The sequence below is a fragment of the Rhinolophus sinicus genome, chromosome X, assembly GCF_036562045.2.
Source record: "Rhinolophus sinicus isolate RSC01 chromosome X, ASM3656204v1, whole genome shotgun sequence".
Taxonomy (NCBI): Eukaryota; Metazoa; Chordata; class Mammalia; order Chiroptera; family Rhinolophidae; genus Rhinolophus; species Rhinolophus sinicus.
This window is the reverse complement of record NC_133768.1, coordinates 60,449,227-60,469,292: the sequence shown is the minus strand read 5'-3', so window position 1 is coordinate 60,469,292 and position 20,066 is coordinate 60,449,227. Positions and strand designations below refer to the sequence as shown.

Here is a 20,066-nt window from a genome sequence, read left to right as displayed (position 1 = left end):
GTAACATATACACAATGGAATACTATTCAGCGGTAAGAAAAGATAATATAGGAACATGTGTGACAACATGGATGGATCTTGAGAGTATAATGCTAAGCGAAATAAGTCAGACAGAAAAAGCAGAGAACCATATGATTTCACTGATATGTGGTATATAAACCAAAAACAACTAAAGAACAAGACAAACAAATAAGACACAAAAACTCATAGACACAGATGATAGTTTAGTGGTTACCAGAGGGTAAGGGGGGAAGGAGGTGGTAGATGAGGGTAAGGGGGATCAAATATATGGTGATGGAAGGAGAACTGACTCTGGGTGGTGAACACACAATGGGATTTGTAGATAATGTAATACAGAATTGTACACCTGAAATCTATGTAATTTTGCTAACAATTGTCACCTCAATAAACTTTTTAAAAAAAATAGAGGCTTTTGCAGACCCTGAAAAAAAAAAATGCCTCTGGTGAAAGTTCTAAGTTGTGGCACCCAGTAAAACCTTTTATTTGAATAAAGTAACTCAGAACAAAGATTCATTAATTGTGTGGCCTTCCAAGAGAAGACTGAAAGCCTTAAGGTAATCCACTTTACATTGAGGGAGAGAGAAGAGAGATGCAAGAAGAATATACATACATGTTTATATATATACCAGGGGTGCCAAAAAAATGTGTACAAGGGGACACTTTGGTCAACTTTGCTCAAGTGAGTAGTTTGCCATAATCAGAAGTGTCTGGATGCTGATGGTATATCTTTTGTTATCGGTATGTATTGAGTATTGAGTTTTCCTTTCTTAAAATATGTATATATTTTCTTGGATATATATATATATACACACACACACATATATGTATATATACACACACACTCACACACATATATATGTGTGTATATATATATATATATATATAATATTTTAGAATCTATCTTGAAAATAACTGAGGGTATAGCTACTAATTTTATAAATCAATTTTTATTTTAGAAAATTTCAACCATATAGAAAAGTAGAGAGATTCATATAAAAACACCATGGGTGTTATCAACAGCCATCCTATATTTTAACCCATAATGCTTTAGTATATATCTTTAAGATAAACACTTTTAAAAGCACATCAAGCACAAAACTTTTTATCACATATAAATATTTAACAATAATTTCTGATATAAATTATTAGTGATCTAATTCCTCCAATTTTCCCCTAAATATTTTTACAGTATGTTTATTCAGATCAAGATCCAAACAAGATCCACAGATAATATTTTGCTGGCGTGTTTCTTACGTGGTTTTTAATTTAATTTACCTTATTTTATTTTTTCTGTGAAATGCACTTTATTGGCTCTCAGGGAGTGTGAGAGCAAGATCAGAAGTGGACACACTCAAGACCCAGGCACTGGCACTGGGGAGCAAGATGCCAGACCTGGCCAGGCCTTGGTTTCCCTGAGGACGGACATGAGCAGTGGCCCCTCTAGACTGCTGCCTGGAGCCACCCTGGTGGAGGGAGTGGAACGTGGAGCCGAAGTTACTGGGCAGTGCCCTCCACTGCTGGCAGGCTCTGAGTGTGGTGGCCACTGGGCTTTGCCAGCTAAGCAGCCACTAGGGACAGGGGGAGGCTGAAGCCGGCCCCACCATTGCACTTCATTTTCAGGCCTGCACTTAGTTGTCGGTGAAACAGGCACCAGTCTCCTTCACAGAGACTTGAAGGAAGTGTACCCGAGGTCGAGTAGGTAATACCACAGCTTGTCTTATCCGTGGTCTTCTGAAACTGCCCGTCTGATTTGGTTGTATCAAAAGTGACCTCCCCATGGAAGTCCCTGGCCTCCAGCACAACCCTGGCCACTCCTGGATGGAAACCTCATCCTCCTCTTCCCCTAACAGGATAATGGTCTCCATCTCATTGTACTCCCGCAGGATCCAGTTAAAGAGCCAAGTCAGGTCCACTGAGAAGATGAACTGCCTCCAAGGCTTCCCTGTGCCCCCCATCAACAGGGCTGAGCCTCTGCTCTTGCCAGGTGCACCTTGTGGATGAGCCTGGGCAGCATGTGACCATCCTCAATGTTGAAGTTATCGTGGGGCCCGAAGGCATTGATGAGGACTACTGCACAGCTGTGCTGCTGGAAGTAGGCCCTGTTCTGTACATGGATCATCCTCTTGGCGTATGGAGGAGTAGCCAAAATTGCTGTTGTGTGGTGCCCCGTTGTGGATCATGGTCTCATCTATAGGGTAGGTGGTCTTGTCGGGGAAGATGCAGGTAGACAGGCAGGAGACCACCTTTTGCATTCCCATCTTGAAGGCCAGGCCGAATGCAGGATGTTGCCGTTGACTTGTACGTTTTTCCCCCAGAAGTCCAAATTATGCTTGATATTATGGAACAGGCCCCCACCATTGCAGCAAGATGGATGATGTGTATGGGCTGGACCTATTCAAATAGGGCTCAGGTCTTAGCAGCATCCCTGAGATCAACCTCCTTAGGGGAGACAGCCATTCCTTTCTGGGCAGCCTGGCCCCATCTGCTACCACCTTCTGAATGTTTTTTCCCACCAGCCCAGAGCCCCTTGTCACTAGGATCCACATGGACCACGGGGCTCACCCATGTCGCTTGCACCTATACCCTACCCTACCTACCCGGTGCCCCTCTTAACTGTATTTAATCTACAGGTGCTACATAGTTGCTGAAGAAGCCACTGGTTCTCGAAGTGTAAGTACACAGACCAGCAGCGTCAGCATCACCTGAGAACTTAAAAATGCAGGTTTTCCGGGCCTAACCCAAACCTATTAAATCAGAAACTCTGGGAGAGAAGCCCAACAATTTGCTGATGTACTCTAAAGTTTGAGACCAACTGCTGCAGTCATACACACTCAAGATTTTGCAGATTGTATTTTCATTATATCATTTAATAAGTTCCTCTCTTGTATTTCATGCAGACTGTAGTAGCCTTAGTTACATAAGATCTAAAGCCTTATCAGGTAAATGTTTGGCAATAATATTTCATAGACAATGTTTTGTTTTGTTTTTTTAACTTCTCATCAAATCATATCCTAAAGTCCATAATATTTTATTGCCTCTTTTATACTGACGATAAGACTGAGAAGTAGATCAAGTATATAAGCCTGATTCAGTCATTATAAAATCCTCTATCAGCTTTTCACATAATTGTTTCGGCATCCATTGATGATACCGCAATGTTGGGGTTTGCCAAATGGTGATATAATAATTCGGTCATTTCTTCTTTGAAATTCTGTGAACAATTTAATTGGTACTTTGAAATAAATTGCATTGAATTTATAGATTGCTTTGGGTAGTACGGACATTTTAAAGATGCTAATTCTTCCTATCCATGAGCCTAGTATATGCTTCCATTTATTTGTATATTATTCGATTTCTTTCTTCAATGTCTTATCGTTTTTCAAGTACAGGTATTTTACCTCTTCGGTTAAATTTATTCCTAGGATTTTTTTTTTGTTGTTGTTGTTGTTGTTTTGATTTTTTTTAATCTTTATTTTTTGATGCAATTGTAAATGAGATAGGTTTTTTTAAATTTCTTTTTCTGATTGTTCATTATTGGTGTATAATAATGTGACGGATTTCTGAATATTAATTTTGTATCCTGCTACTTTATTGAATTCACTTATCAATTCTAATAGTGTTTTTGGTGGAATCTTTATGGTTCTCTCTATCTAGTATCATGTAATCTGCAAATAATGACAGTTTTACGTCTTCCATTTCATTTTGGATGCCTTTTATTTAACTCTTGTTTTTTTAATATGTATGTTATGTTTATATCCATTGCAGTTATTATTTTTTTGATGCTCAAATTATTTTAACATTGGCCAGTGGTAAACTCTTCAAGTAGGTCTACTGAGTTCATTTGTATGATCCTAAAAATATTTTTATAGCTTCTTTGTTTTCTGGTATGACAACATGCTCCAGGCTCATTTTGTATATTTTATGCCCCATACCTGCTATTAGCTATTACAACAAAAATTTCCAGTTGTTTTAATTGGAAAACTACATCTAGAGATCATAATCTCATATTAGGGCTACTCATCACATCTAGGTTTGCCTTTGTTTTCAATGGAAATCAAGAAGATGCATACTTTTTTGAATTTTTTAAAATTAAATTTATTGGGGTGATTATTTAATAAAAATACATAGGTTTCAAGTGTACAATTCTATAATACATCATCTACCTATTGCAGTGAGTGTTCGCCACCGAAAGTTAAATCTCCATCTGTCACCATGTATTTTACTCCTTTACCTTCTTCTACCATCCCCACTACCCCCTTACCCTCTGGTAACCACTAAACTGTTGTCTGTGTTTATGATTTTTGCTTGTTTATTTGTCGTGTTCATTTGTTGCTTTCAGTTTAATATCCCACATATGAGTGAAATCATATGGTTCTCGACTTCTTCTGTCTGACTTATTTTGCTTAGCATGATAATCTCAAGATCTATCCATGTTGTTGCAAATGGCAGTATTTCATCTTTTCTTATGTGTAATATTCCATTGTATATATGTACCACAAGAAGATAGATACTTTTGAATACATAATATATTATGAGTGCTTCCTGATATTTCCAATTTAAAATTATGAGTTCATGTTTTTGTATCTTTGGTCCATTGTGCAGAAAATATTAGTTTCTAAGGATTAAACAAAATTATTTATTTGCTTCATTTTGCAATATCTACATAAAGGTTTCAGATTAAAACTATCAATATTATTAGTAAAATAAGATTATGGAATAATTTAAGGTTTCTTTGCAGTTTATTTTATGCTTAGGATATTTCATATTAATGATATATAATTATTATGTTTTAAAGTCATTTGAAATCATTTTTCTCATTGCATTTATGCCACCAAAAAGATGCACCATTTATTTGAATTAATTATTTGTTTTTAAGTATTGATTTTTTTCATTTTGACTTAATTTTGCTTTATAGTATGTAAGATATTTGTATACAAGTTGTTATCAAAGACTACAGTGAATGTTTACAGTAAAAGACACATTGCCATTAATACCCCTCAAAATACTCACCCTCGCTTTGAACACACTTATACCATCATTCTTGATACTTTCTGAAGCAGTTCTGGAAGTCCTCTTTCATGTCTTTAGTTGCACTGTCATGGCTGCCTCAATGTCCTGAATTGATTCAAAACATTTACATTTCATGGTCATTTTGACTTTGGGGAAGAGCCAGAAGTCTCACAGTGCCACGTCCGGTTAGTAAGGTGGATGAGGACACACCATACTGTTTTTATTTGACAGAAATTGCCATACCAGAAGCAATGTGTGACATGGAGCCTTTCTGTTGTGATCAAAAAGGATGGTGAATGCTGCTGCTGAGTGCCATCCAATGGAAAGACAGGGATCTTCAATATAGGAAGCAGCATGTCAAACCTTAGTAGCAGTGCATGACAAGTTTCAAGTTGTTCAGTCCAGTTGGGTGTGAGCTATGGTTGAGAGTTGTTTTAAAGTGTGCCGTAAGTCATCCTCCATCATGACAAAGCTCTGTGTCACACATCACTTCTGGTACATGGCAATTTTTGTCAAATAAAAACATTACGGTGTATCCTCCTCTAACTTATTCACCGGATCTGGCAGCATGCGACTTCTGGCTCTTTCTCAAAGTCAAAATGATGCAGGACATCAAGGCAGCCATGACAGAGCAACTAAAGACTCTCACGAAAGAGGACTTCCAGAACTGCTTCAGAAAGTGGCAAGAACGATGGGATAAGTGTGTTCAAAATGAGGGGGAGTATTTTGAGAGTGATTAATGGCAATATGCCTTTTACTGTGTAATATTTTTTTTATTTCAACATTCACTGCATTGTTTGATCACACCTTGTACACCCAAAGTGAAATTTACAAATTTACAAACATAGTAGTCCAGCTTCCATTTCTATCTCTACATTCTTTCCCTGTTTCACTTTTAAGGTAAACCTTTTGTTAATTTGTTTTATGATTACCTTATTTTTTCAAAGAAATCTATAAACAAGTACGTATACATATGTAGGTTCACATATATATTTATACATATTTGTCTTACATAGATTCAAGTTAGCATACTATACATACTGTTATGCATCTGCTTCTTATCATTTGACAATATATTTTGGAAATCACTCCATAGCAGTATATAGAGATCTCTTTTATTCCTTTTTATATCTGTACAATATTTTATTGTGAGGCTGGTCAATAATTTTTTTGAACCAGTCTCATTACTGGACATTTATATTGTTTACAGTTTTTTGTGATTACAAAAGTGGTGCTACAAAGAATAAATGTACGTGTGTGTGTGTGTGTGTGTGTGTGTGTGTGTGTGTGTAGACTCCTGGAGGTAGACTATGAATCAAAAGTAAATAAATTTGTTCAGCCACCTCGCAAAGATGGAATGGACCCTCACCTAAAATTGGTTTGGATATCAAAACTGATGATGCCACATATACACTGCAAGGATATGAAAGGTTGTATTAATTACATAATGAAGCTTTCTGAGGAGATCAGGGCTGGCTCTCAATCCTCAATAAGAATGGCTTGAGAGTGACAAAAGATGACTCTAGTGGTTAGGGGTTGGGGTTAGCATGAGGATTCCTGAGTAAGGCTAGCAATTGTGTAGTTTTTATTTCCCATGGCACTAAAAGATAGAGTACCCAGGATTTTTTATTAATTTGCCCAAATGTGGGCAGAAGGATAAAGGGGAGCAGTGGGGCATGAAGGCTATCAGTAGTCAAATGTCAAAAATTGAGTCAGATTCTTTATTAAAAATGCATGTGTGGTTTTTATTTGCATTTCTTTGATGATTAGTAATGTTGAGTATCTTTTCATATGTCTATTGGCTATCTTCATGCCCTCTTTGGAGAACTGTCTATTCAGGTCCTCCGTCTATTTTCTAATTGGATTGTTTGTTTTTTTGTTGTTGAGTTGTATGAGTTCCTTATATATTTTGGATATTAGCCCCTTATCAGAGGCATCGTTAGCAAACATTTTCTCCCATTCCGTTTGTTCCCTCTTTATTTTGTTGATGGTTTATTTTGCTGTGCAGAAACACCTCACACCAGTTAGAATGGCTGTCACCAACAAGACAAATAACAACAAGTGTTGGAGAGGCTGTGGAGAAAGGGAACCCTCAGACACTGTTGGTAGGAATGCAGACTGGTGCAGCCTCTATGGAAGGCAGTGTGGAAGTTCCTCAGAAAATTACGAATAGAATTACCATATGACCCAACAATCACTCTCCTGGGTATCTGCCCCAAAAAATCTGAAAACGTTTATCCATAAAAATATATGTGCTCCCATATTCATTGCAGCTTTATTTATGGTGGTCAAGACATGGAAACAACCAAAGTGTCCTTCAATAGATGATTGGATAAAGAAGATGTGGAATATACACACAAGGGAATACTACTCTGCCATAAGAAAAGATGAAACAGTGCCATTTGCGACAACATGGATGGATCTTGAGATTGTATGCCAAGCGAAATAAGTCAGACAGAAAAAATCAAGAACCATATGAATTTACTGATATGTAGGGTATAAAACTGAAAGCAACAAAGGAATAAGACAAACAAATAAAGAAACAAAAACTCATAGACACAGACAATACTTTAGTGGTTACCAGTGGGTAAGGGGGAAGGGGGGGTAGAAGAGGGAAAAGGCTATCAAATGTATAGTGATGGAAGAACTGACTCGGTGTGGTGAACACACAGTGTAATATATAGATGATATATTAGAATCGTACACTTGAAACCTATGTAATTTTACTAACAATTGTCACCACAATAAATTTTAATAAAAAAAATTAAAAATTAAAAAAAAGTTCATGTGTAATTTTGCTAGACATTGGTAAATTCTGCGCCAAAGTGGTTGTACCCTTTTGTAATCCCAAAATATTTATTTCTCCATAGCTTTGCAAAAAAATGTGCCATCAAGATTTTGAGTTATTCAAGCTGATAGGTATCTCAGTATCAGTCATGTCTAAGTATGGTAGTGTTGTTTTGTTAAACAAAATAACATAAAATGAAGGGTAGAGGTTTCCAGTTTTCTAGTAAGAAAACCCACCACCTATTTTGCTGAGATGAGTCTAAAAATCAGGTAAAGCTCAGCAATAATTAGAAAATGAATTAACTGTGCCAGTGTGGATCATTCTATTTCCAATCTAATGGCCTGTTTATTTAACTGACAGCAAGTGTCTCCTTTTAGGATGCTTTAAACAGAAATATGCACAATTTGAGCTTGATAAAGTGCTGATGGCATGACAGTGACATCTGAGTTCATCAATTGATCGCTATATTTAAGGGAAGATGATTGCATGGCATTCACAAATTCTGTGTTTTTGAAAGTTTCCATTCTGTAAAGTGAGTGTAATACAAGGAAGCTGTCATTAAATCCTGTTGATTCAAATACACCTGGACTTATATAATTTGTAAAAGACCACATGGCCAAATAGTATTCAATCTTGGGGTTACAGGTGTTTTTTGAAGTCCTTACATATACTTTTAAATTTAACAAAAACTTACTTGCTCAAATCATCCTTTAGATGCTCAGACACTTATTATTTCAGAACTAATTTTTCTACAAACAAGGTGAAGTATGTTCTGATCTTAAGTAAACGTTTCATAATTTTGACATGGCATTAAAAAATTTACTGTTGTGTTAACCTAGTTTTAGAATTCATGTGAAAAACTTACATCTGAAACACATATTAAGACAACTGAAGTGAAGTATTACTTTACAGCAAAATATTTCTACATGCATTTTTTTTCTACGAGAAAAAAAGAAATTCAAGTTGACAACGTAATTAAAAAGCTACATACACTACTTATGCTAAGGAAATCACACAGAAGACTTTTGATTAACCACAGTAATGGGGTCCAGGGAGAGAACAAAATTAAACTCCACCGATAATCATTTTAACGATGAGTTTCAACCATCTAAGCTATTAGTAAGCAGCCAATTTTTATTACACTACTACCCTGGTTATCCTTCCCAGAATCATTAAAAGAAATAGACAATATCAAGGGGCAAGAATGAGTTATTAATCAACCAAAATATTTCAAACCTGAATGATTTTATGTATGATGTAGAATTTATGATGCCTCTTAATTGAGGAACATGGTTTATATATGGATCAAAAGACGTAGGAACTGTTGAAAGGACTTTGCTTAGGGGACAGAGAGGAACCCGAACAGAACTGGCCAACACACTCAATGGACAAAAAGCTAAATATTCCCATAATTTTTAACCCCATGGAAGGATGCAAACTATTTATGAACACACTGTATCCTTGATGTTTCTATAGCTTAGAAACATTATTTGAAATTGTCATTAACCTCTGGAGATTCATAAATGAATATGTCACATTACTACTATACTTAATCATGAATCATGTGTGGAAAGACTATTTTTTAATTTTTATAATGTTGTGAAATTTATTATATTAGTACCTTGAAAATTAGTAGTTGCTTTTTGTACATTATTTTCTGCTTTTGGAAACTTCAAACTGGTTCCTTTTCTGATAGTTAATTCATCCCCAAAATAATTACTTACCTCTCATCAGTAGCATATTTTTATCCTAATTGATTCAAGGTTGTAAGTCAAAAGGTGATTTAAAATCTCACCCTCCATGTCAGAAATCCAAGGAATGATGAATGTTGTGGTAACCTAGAGAGCACATGATTCACCCTGACAATACAACTGTTACTCAGCTTTAAACAATTATTCACGCTAAAAACATAAGGCCAGAGTCACCAGATCTTCTACTGTTTCAAGAGAAGTCACTAATTATCATCGTTATGCAGATTAATATTTGCATCACTTTTGTGTTCTTTATACTTAAGGAACATAATAGCATAGTATAGGATTTCAGTCCCTTAAATTTTAAGCACTTTTTTTTTCAGGCAGCCATATAGTTTTCATATCTTACCTTATTAAATAACTATATACAAGTATTTTAAATTGTCCTTTCTCATTGTTGATGCCCCCATGCAAATCACAAAGACAAAACCTGGTTACTAAGAAGACTTTATTATACACAATAATTAATTCATGTTGATGTGAATCAGAGGATTAATAAATTCTATTTCTATGAAATACTCTGAACAAACACTATGATTCTAAGCAGAGGAAGTAAGCATGAAATAAGTATGATAGCCTAAGAATATATTGATTGCCTCATGTCTTGGTGAGCACAAATGTTGATGAGGACAGTACAGCCACATGAAAACTAGGAATATGTGTGTTTTAGAGAGACAGGTTGAGAAAGAGGGTGGGGGAGAGAAAGAGAGAGATCTTTTTTCTTTTTTATTAAATTTATTGAGGTGACGTTGGTTAGTCAAATTATAAGAAAACTGACTCTGGGTGGTGAATACGCAATGCTCTATATAGATGCTGTATTATAGAAATGTACACGAGAGACCTCTCTTTTGAAATCTGTAAAAGATAAGCCAAACAATTCATCTTTTATATGTGCATGAATGGACACACACACCCACTGATTTATATTTAGTCCCTTTTTGTAACAACATACTACAGAACTGGCTATCAGTGCAAGACTGCAAGATTCAGGAGAAAATATTACAACACAAATTTTTGAAAAGTTGCTTTATAAAACTAGCTGCTATAATGTATAATAGGTACTGATTGTTTAGATAAACTGTAATTCAAACCTTGAAGAGAACTAACGATTAAACACACAGCAAAAATTTCAAGTCTTAAATGCTACTAGTTCTCTTTCAAATCCTTATACTTGCACTTCATAAATATGTCTTTAACATATTAAAGACATACCAATATTCAATACTAATTTAAGATGCCCATAGAACAGAAATTATGACAATTCCACCCCTTCCCCTAAGGAATGGATGATAGGGGCTGATGTTACAGGCCAACTGGACAAAAGAACAGAAGAAAGTAGAAACATCTGAAAACTAAACTCCTATGTGTTAATTAGGATCAAAAGCATGCCACACATTTTAAGAAATCATATCAGGCTCATTGTATGAGACTTTGGCCTAAGCAGAATGATTTGACGCATATGTAAATCCAAAACTCTTCTACCACTGTCCATATCTTCAGATAGTATCGAACTCCTCTCTAAAGACGTGGGAGGTAGCACAGAGCATGGAATCAGGGTAGTGTGCCTGTTGTCCTAGGCTTGGAATCTATGTTACTTGTCAAGGGGAAAAAAAATTTGACTCTGCCAAAATATAACTTATTTCTTATCTGCGTTCCCTCATAGACCACATACAATCAACTATAAAACTCTGAGACAGGAAGAAATTCCCACTCAAGAGGAACTCCAAACTAAATTATCAATACACAAAAGTGAAACTAACAACATAATGATAGCCAACAGACACAATAAGCAAATAATTTACTGCTGAGGAAGCAGAAAGATTAAAACAACTTGAAAATGACTTTAGAATGAATGTTTATTATCTACCATAGAAAATGAAAATGTTAATATCCAAAAATGAACAATAAATCATAAACCAAAGAAAAAAGGCTAAAAATCAAAAACAGATCTCTGTAAGAAATCTTGCAGTTAAAACTGTAATCACTGAAACATAAAATACAATAACATCTGATAAATATTAGAATCCAGATGAATAAAGAATTAGGAATTGGAAGACAGTACAGAAGAACTGGCACAGAATGCATTACAGAGCAAGAAAGATATTTGAACTATGAAAAATAGACTAAGAAACACAAAGAATAGTTTGAGATTAAGTTTTTGACTAAAATGAGTTCCAAATAAAGAGAATGGAAGAAATGACATAAAGGTATTACTTGAATTGTTAAGTCTTTTTTTTTTATTATTATTGAAGATATGAGTCATAAGCTTGAAAAATCACACCAAATGTTGAATCAGATTATTATTTTTTAAAGCATACACCTAGGTACATAATAGACTGCAAATCATCATAGATGAAGATCAAATCTAAAAATCTAACTGCAAGTCACGATATTTTTCATAATGGCCCAAATCTGGAAAGTATCAAAATATCTATCAATAGTTATGTACAAATAATTTTGTTTTAATCACATATTGAAATGCTACCTAGCAATGACAATCGCATGCAAGATTTAAAATTTTTTAAATGGCAAATATTTATTTCTTGCTCGTGTTGTATATATGTGCAGGTGAGTAAGGGACCTCTCTTCCATCACAGTCATTTGGAAGCATCCTTCATTATGGAAAGTTGGACAGATATCCCAGTTTTCTCACTTCTCAGTTGGTATAACTAAGAGGTGTATTCCTCACTGTCCCCCAGAGAGTCTCAGTGTCATTAAATTGTTGTTGCCACAGTGATGACGAGTTTGATAATGTACACGTTCTTGGTTTATTTCCCCCCTTGTCTTACTTTCCCACTTCCCCACTGCTATTTACCTACATCACCTTTCAAATAAACTATTCACACTTAAATTCGTTTCTCAATGTCTGATTTTATGGTAACCTAATTCAAAACAGTTCCCCTTCTGGGTGAAAAAGTTACAAAAAGGCACCCCTTCAGGAAGACAAATTAGAAAAGTCACACTTCCCTCGGGTTTATGCAGCTGGTCACCAGATGCTAGGCTTAGTGAGCAAGGTACAGGCTAGATTTCCCTTCCGCATTTGCCTTAGTCCATCGTTTCTCTTATGTAGATGACCTAAAATACTATTCACATTCTGCCTCACGGGTTTCTCTGCCATTATCTTCCTTAGTGCCACATGAGCTGGTGCCAGCATATCATGTAGGACTATCTGCTAAACAGGCTCAATTATTGTTTTTATCAACAAGTTATAGGGCATTTCCGTGAAGTAATAAGATGTTTAAAGAGATGTGGAATCTGTTGAATGGATGCTGAAGGCCTAATGGCAAACTGCTCACCTTACAACTTGAATCATTCTGGGGACACTTTTCTTTTGTAGCTTCACTCAGAGAAGCTAGCTTTGTTGGTCACTTGATAAATGGGTTGAAGTAAACACAAATGTACACTATATTGCCTATGAAATAAAAAAAAATCCAACAAAAGTTGTGTATATTTCTTAGTGGAAGAGGTGTAAAGTACAGCAACTCATCATTCATGTGGTAAAGATTCACTGCTCTGAACCAATCAGGGGGCTGATTTGTTGTGGGTGTGCACAGATAGAGAACTGGCCAGCACTCTAAACCAAATATACCCACTTTGATAGAAAACCTGCCCAATTATGAGCTGCAAAACTGATTTCCCTGTGACTTCCCAATACTCTCCCTTATTTAAAACTCGGCTTTTTACAATCCTCTGTGAAATGTAAATTGAATATATTTGGGTAACTGTATTAATCCACTAGGGTTGCCATAACAAAACACTGGGTGGCTCAAACAACAGAAATTTATTTTCTCACAGTTCCAGAGGCTGGAAGTCCAAGAATCTAATAATTATGTACAGGGACGGGTGGGCAGTAGACTTTTTGAGTTATTTCAATGTCTGATTACTATATCGATCTGTACACCTGAAATGAATAATAATCAAAAGGATGTTGGCAGAGTCAGGTTTTCCTGAAGCCTCTCACCATGGCTTGCAGATGGCTGTCTTCTCACTGTGGCCTCACGTGGCCTTTTCTCTGCGTGTACATCCTGTGTCTCCACTTATAAAGACAGCAATACTTAGGGCGCTTATGATCTCACTTAAATTTAATTGCATCTTTAAAAGCACTATCTCCAAATACAGTCCCACTGAGGGTTAGGGTTTGAACATAAGATTTTTGGAAGGACACAATTCAGTCCATAGGAGAAATGGATCAGATCTCAATTGTATGTACTCACTTAGGTTTGTGTCAATTCCTTTTTCCTCGGGCATGATTGACATTTTCATTGATATAAATACTTTTGATCAATGTTAAACTTAATTTAAAAATAGTTGTGAGTTATTTTACATTAATCATTTAATGCACATGTATAGGTACTGTTATGGACTGAATTGTGCCCCTCTCTCCCAAATTCGTATATTGAAGTCCTAACACTCAGTACCTCAGAATGTGATTATATTTGATGGTAGAGCTTTTGAAGAGGTAATTCAGGTTTAATAAGGTCATTTGGGTGGACCTTACTCAAATAGGACTGGTGTCTTTATAAGAAAAAGAGATTAAGACAAAGGCACACACAGAGGGAGTGTCATGTGAAGACACAGGGAGAAGACAGCCATCTACAAACAAAGAGAGTCCTCATAAATAAACAACCCTGCCAACACCTTGACCTTGGACTTCAGTTGAAAATAAATTTCTGTTATTTAAACTATCTAATCTGTAATACTGTGTTATGACAGTCCTAGCAAACTAATATAGGTTCCCAGTTTTTATGTATTTTTCACATTTGACCCATGCCCCTGACCCTTTCCTGACCTGATCATTGTCGCAAATTTATCTGCTATCGGACTGAGATTTACATCTCTGAATCAACCAGAGATTGATGTTAACTAATCTTCTGGGGTGGTATGCCCAGATGACAACCTTGCAGAAACCCTGACTCAAGCACACCAGATTAGGTGCAAACCTTAGAGAAATTCTGTGCGATACATTCTTTACAAACTCTGTCTTTCTACCCAAAATGTCTCAGTAACCCAGTAATGACTGAAAAATCTCCCAGGAAAACCTCAGTTTCCCTGTCACAGCTCAGATAAACCCTCTCACTTAAAGTCTTGTTTTGCACGATTGACAGTGAAAGAAACACGTGGAATGCATTTTGGTAACTGAGAATCTCTCTCAATTTTAAAGACTCACGTATGTTTTAGCTATTTCCTTTGGGGTTGTGTATTGCCTTCTCTCTATGCTTAACTGCCATTCCTCTTTATAAAAAGAGCATCTAGAAAAGAATAACATATAGACAGTTATGTTATCAAATCAAAAGTGTGTGGGTTGGTGACTTGATTATTTAAGTCAATACACCGAATTGCTTCCAGCATCTAAGCCCTCTTTGTGCCCCATACCTATCACTATTCCCACCCTCTTTTCTAATACTGTAAGTTAGTTTTGCCTGCTTTTGAAATTTATTGCGATTGAATCATACAGTATGTATTCTCTTGTTACTGACTTTTTTGGTTCAACATTATATTATGAAACTCATCCCAGTTGTTGTATGTGGGAACTTTGTCCTCTTTTTAATTATTCGTAGTATACCATTGTATAAATCTCCTGCAAATGAACTTACTCATAGCTCATTCCATTCTTACTGACAATTATGGTCATTTCTAGTTTCTGGATCTTATGAACAGTTGTGCTACGGGCATTTTTGCACTAACCTTCTGGTACATACATGCACCCATTTCTGTTGGTCATATACCAGTGAGTGGAACTATGCGGAAGTTCAGTTTTAACAGAGGTTCATGAACAGTTTTGCAATGTAATTTTACCAATGTGGATATCCTCTTTCCAAATTGCCTCAATAAATCTGTTTCCCATTTTCCTATTAGGTTGTTGTCTTTTGTTAATTTCTAGGAATTTTTTTTAGTATATTACGGACATGAGCTCCTTTGTCCATAATATGTATGTCCAATTAAATGTATTTCAGATGGTAGGTCATACTCGTTGGCTTGCATTTTCTTTCTCTTAATAGTATATTTTGATTAAAAGACATTCTTAATTTTAACATAGTCAGACTTGTCAATCATTTCCTTTATGGTTAGTGCTATTTGTTTTCTTTCTCATAAGTCTTTGCCTATCACAAGGTCATGAAGATGTTTTGTCTATATTATATTCCAAATGCTTTCTAGTTTTACATTTCACATTTAGAGCTCACAAACTCCTGTTGATGACCACCAGGAACAAACCAGTAGTCTCAGAAAATCAGATTTATTGACTCACTGCAAGGGAAGGGTATTTCAGAGGACATGTGGAATGTCATTTGAGAAGATGGAGGAGGTAAGTGTCTTTTGTAAGGTTTGGATTATTACTGAAAGATTCTGAAAAGAGTCGAAAGAAAGTGGGTCAGTTCTTGAGTGGTTGCTATTTCTGAGGTTGGATTAGAAAAAGTGCACATTAACAAGAGTTTGGTTATTGGCAATAGGTGAGGGAAGTTTTAGCATTTGGGTTTCCCTAGTAACAAATAATAGAAAATCTGACCAGAGGATGGGGGTGCTGGGTAGGGGAGTGGTTGTCAATGTTAAGAAAGCAGCAGTTACTCAAAAAGGTGATTATTATGGCATATTACAGGTATTGTATGACCTCAATAGAAACAATATTTCCTTTAAACTGCAACTATCTGTGTCTATCCTCCCAGCCTGATTAACAACAGGAATGCCTTCTTTTTTTAAAAAAAAATTTGGTTTGATACCATTTGTTGAAAGGAAATTTCTTACCCCACTATTCTGACGTGTTAACTTTGAAGTAAATCAGATGACTTTATGTGGGTCTGTTTCTGGGCTCTAGAATCTTTATTCTGTTTCACTGGTCTATTCTTATAATTAAAAAAAATCTTAATTACTTTATTATTTATTTATTTGTTTATTTATAATTCTTCTGTATTTGTCACAATCTTTTAAAGCAGAATGTGATTTAAACACTACATTTCTATTCACAAAACTTGCTCTAGTTACTTTCAAACAGCTTTACATCATGCCTAGTTAGGCTTATAGTTTTGCTACTCTAAACAATCCTTTTCTTTGGAAAACAGGCTCTGTGGATAGTTACTCCCATCAAGTTGGCTCAACTTAACATACTAATTTCTAGAGGTCGGTACATGCAGTTAATGACTACAGGGGATGGGAGGTTTAAAACAATCCTAGGAGATTAAAGTTGTTTTAACCAATATGTTCCTTTTAAACATCAGTATATCTCAGAACACTTTAGTGACAAAAGGTTTGATACACTAGGGAATTCACTTGATAGCTAAATACTTTAGACCACAAAGTTATCATTAAGTTACATACATTTTACAACAAACGTAACCTCAATCCGTTAAAATGAGCCAACATGATACAAGAAAGGAAAAACTAGCTTTGCTTTAATGCCTAAGGTATCACAGTATCATACACTTAAAAGTAGAAATAAATTGTATCTTTCTTTTAAGTAGTTATTGTCATGCCATACGAATTTTTAAACGTTAACAGAAATTTAAAAAATTTTTCAAAGTATATCAGAGGGGATGAAGGTAAAGTATTGAACACATGTACAAGCCATTCTACAGGAGGAGCTTAGTCTACTTCTTCCATGCGTGACATGTCATTGTCCCCTTTGAAGGACGGCATCTCTTCAGTTACAGCAGCACTGTTGTCATCAGCAGTGGGGTCATCTTCATCAATACCGAGACTGAGTTTGAGCGTCCTGTAGATCCTGTTGGTATGTGTCTGGGAATCATTCAGACTAAAGCCGGAAGACAAGCGCAGTTTCATAGAGTAGGATGACCAGGCCCTTCACACACTTGTCATTATTGTCAGCCTCTGTCTTTTGCATTGAGGTCACGAGGATGGAATGGTCAGCGTTTATCTCTAGGTGTTTCCTTGCCGCCGTGTACTGACATGTCTCTTAGGGCTTAAGCCTTCATGATTCTTTCCATGTTTGCTGTCCAGCCATATGTGATTGTGACAATGCAGCATGGGGATGTCACCGATCAGTTTGACACAACCACCTTTTCTACTTTTTTTCTCAAAGATGTCGTTCATAATCTTGCAGAGGTTTTCAAACTTTGTGTTTTTTTTTCTCTTTCTGATTTTTTTTCACTTCTTCATCTTCTGGAAGTTCTAAGCCCTCTTTGGTGACTGACACCAAAGTCTTCCCCTTAAATTCCTCCAGCTGTTGGACACAGTACTTATTCATCAATAGGCTTGATGATATAGGTCACTTCTAGGCCATGCTTGCAAAGACATTACACAAAGGCCAAGTTAGCTACCTGGTCCTTGGTCTCACCTGTGATGTAATAGATGTTTTTCTGGTTATCTTTTATTCTTGTGCAGCAGTACTTGAGAGAAACCATTTCATCACCAGAAGCAGATGTGTAGTATTACTACATCTTTTTAATAAAGCATCATATTCTTCCTCAAGATAATTGGCTATTCTTAACCCTTTGAAAATATGTATAAATTTATAATCACCTTGTCAATTTCCAAGACAAATGGTTGTATCCTGATTAGGACTGCTTTGAACCTATATGTAATTTTGGGGAGAGACAACATTGAACTAAAACTGGACAGCTTGCATAATGCCAGTAGTTGGACCCATAGTGCTCAGGTTGAATTGTTGGCTCATCACCAGTTTGCTATATTGCCATATTTGACAGGCAAGTGGGATCAATTTATTAGCAGGAATGTCAAATAATGTAATGCAGAAATTGCCAATTAAAATTGAAGATGATGATTTTTAATCAGAAGTGTTATGCAGTAGAGAAAACCCATAGTAAGACAATAATGCAAAATACTTAGGATGCATATGAAAATAGAAGACACTAGCAAGAAAATGAACAAAACAGGAAACAACTCTGGAAAAGTTAGATATCTACTGACTAGGAAAACTAAGCATTTACACATCATTTTATATATCAATGAATCAGAAGAATTAATGCCAAGAATTTAGCTGAATTAACCGGTATGATTAAAACTTAGAATTTTATCTAGTACCTAGTATAATGAAATGATCTTTCTTTTCAGTTCTCTTCTGCTTATCTGAAATATGATGTCCTACCATTTTCCCTCTAAATTCATTGTTTCTATATTTAACTTTTATTCTTACTCCCTTCCATAAGAAAACTCCTTCTACCTATCCTTACCTACTAGCATAATTTTTCATCAGTGTTCTACTAGGAATCCTGAGTCACCTAGGAAATTTCTCACTAGAACACATATAATAAACAGCATTCAGGGCTCAGCCATCTTCCTAATGTTAATACTGAAGTTACTTAAGGTATCGAGACTAGTTAATTATACACGCTTTTTTTATTGATCTGCCTTCCTCATCACAAAAGAAATTCAATATGAAAAAAGTAGTTACAGTTCAATGTGATATAATTTATGACAAATCACAAAAAATTAAGATCACTCATGGCCTACAAGAATACTATGAAGGGGGGTGATATCATAGGAATGGCGGCAGTCAGGTGGGCTTCCTGAGTTCTCCTACGGAACTTACCACAAATTGAACATTTATAACTAATCAAAAGATTCTCTGCTCATCACACAGAACAGCTAAGACTCTCGCACAAAGATTACTTGAAGGTGGGCAAACCGGGCGAGCATGGGAAGAGGGAAGGGAGCAGTGTGGAGACTCGGCCTGCATCCACAGGCAGCTGCTGTGACTCGGAGGCCTCAGGACACAGACCAGAGATCACAAGAGCCAGGCGGTGGGCTCTTTCACTGGGCGTCAGCATATCCAGCGTTTGAGGCAGTAACCTCAGTGAGATCTCCAGCTGGGCCCTAGGTCAGACAAATAGCAAGCTCCATACGAGGGGGCGGGGGGGGGCCCTCCTCCCACTTTCCCACAGCAATCTTACCCCCGCCCTTCCAGAGTCTCAAGCTGGTCCCTGAACTGAGGAGTAGTGTCAGATTACACAGGAGCTGTAGCACTCAGAATCTGGAAAAAGCCAGTTTGTTGCTGTGACCTAGGGAAGAGGCCTGGCTAGGAGATGGAAGACACCTGCCTTCCCAGCCCCCACCTTATCTGGGCTGCTACTGGCAGGGCAATTACAGCTGTGGAGACACATGCAGGGGTCAGCAGTAGGTGACAGAGGCAGCTCTGGGCTTTCAGCAATTCAGAAATCTTGCACCCTCCACACCACCGACAGAAGTGCCCTAAGACCTAGGGGACCAGCGCACAGGAAATAAGCCCACTTCCCAGTGGCTGGCTGGGGTGTTCTAAGTGCATGTTTGTGCAGGCAAGAGCAGAAACTCCACTGACTTTGTAAAAACTACTAGCCACACCCCATATCCCCACTCATCTAGAACTGCATCATTGCCAGCATCACTCTGGATACCAGGTGGCCGATTCTGCCTCCACAAGACACAGAGGAGTCTTTATGCAGCAGAGGACAAACTGGGGATAGCTTGGTGGGCTTAAGCCAAGACTGGCGATGCTTTTTTTTTTTTTTTTAGTATATTATCATTTTAGCATATATATATATATATAT

General features: G+C 36.6%; 1 pseudogene; it reads right to left on the bottom strand.

Moving 5' to 3' along the window:
• Nucleotides 1-1,649: 1,649 nt before the first annotated feature.
• On the bottom strand, nt 1,650-19,310 carry LOC109436039 (GDP-L-fucose synthase; annotated as a pseudogene).
• Nucleotides 19,311-20,066: the final 756 nt, after the last annotated feature.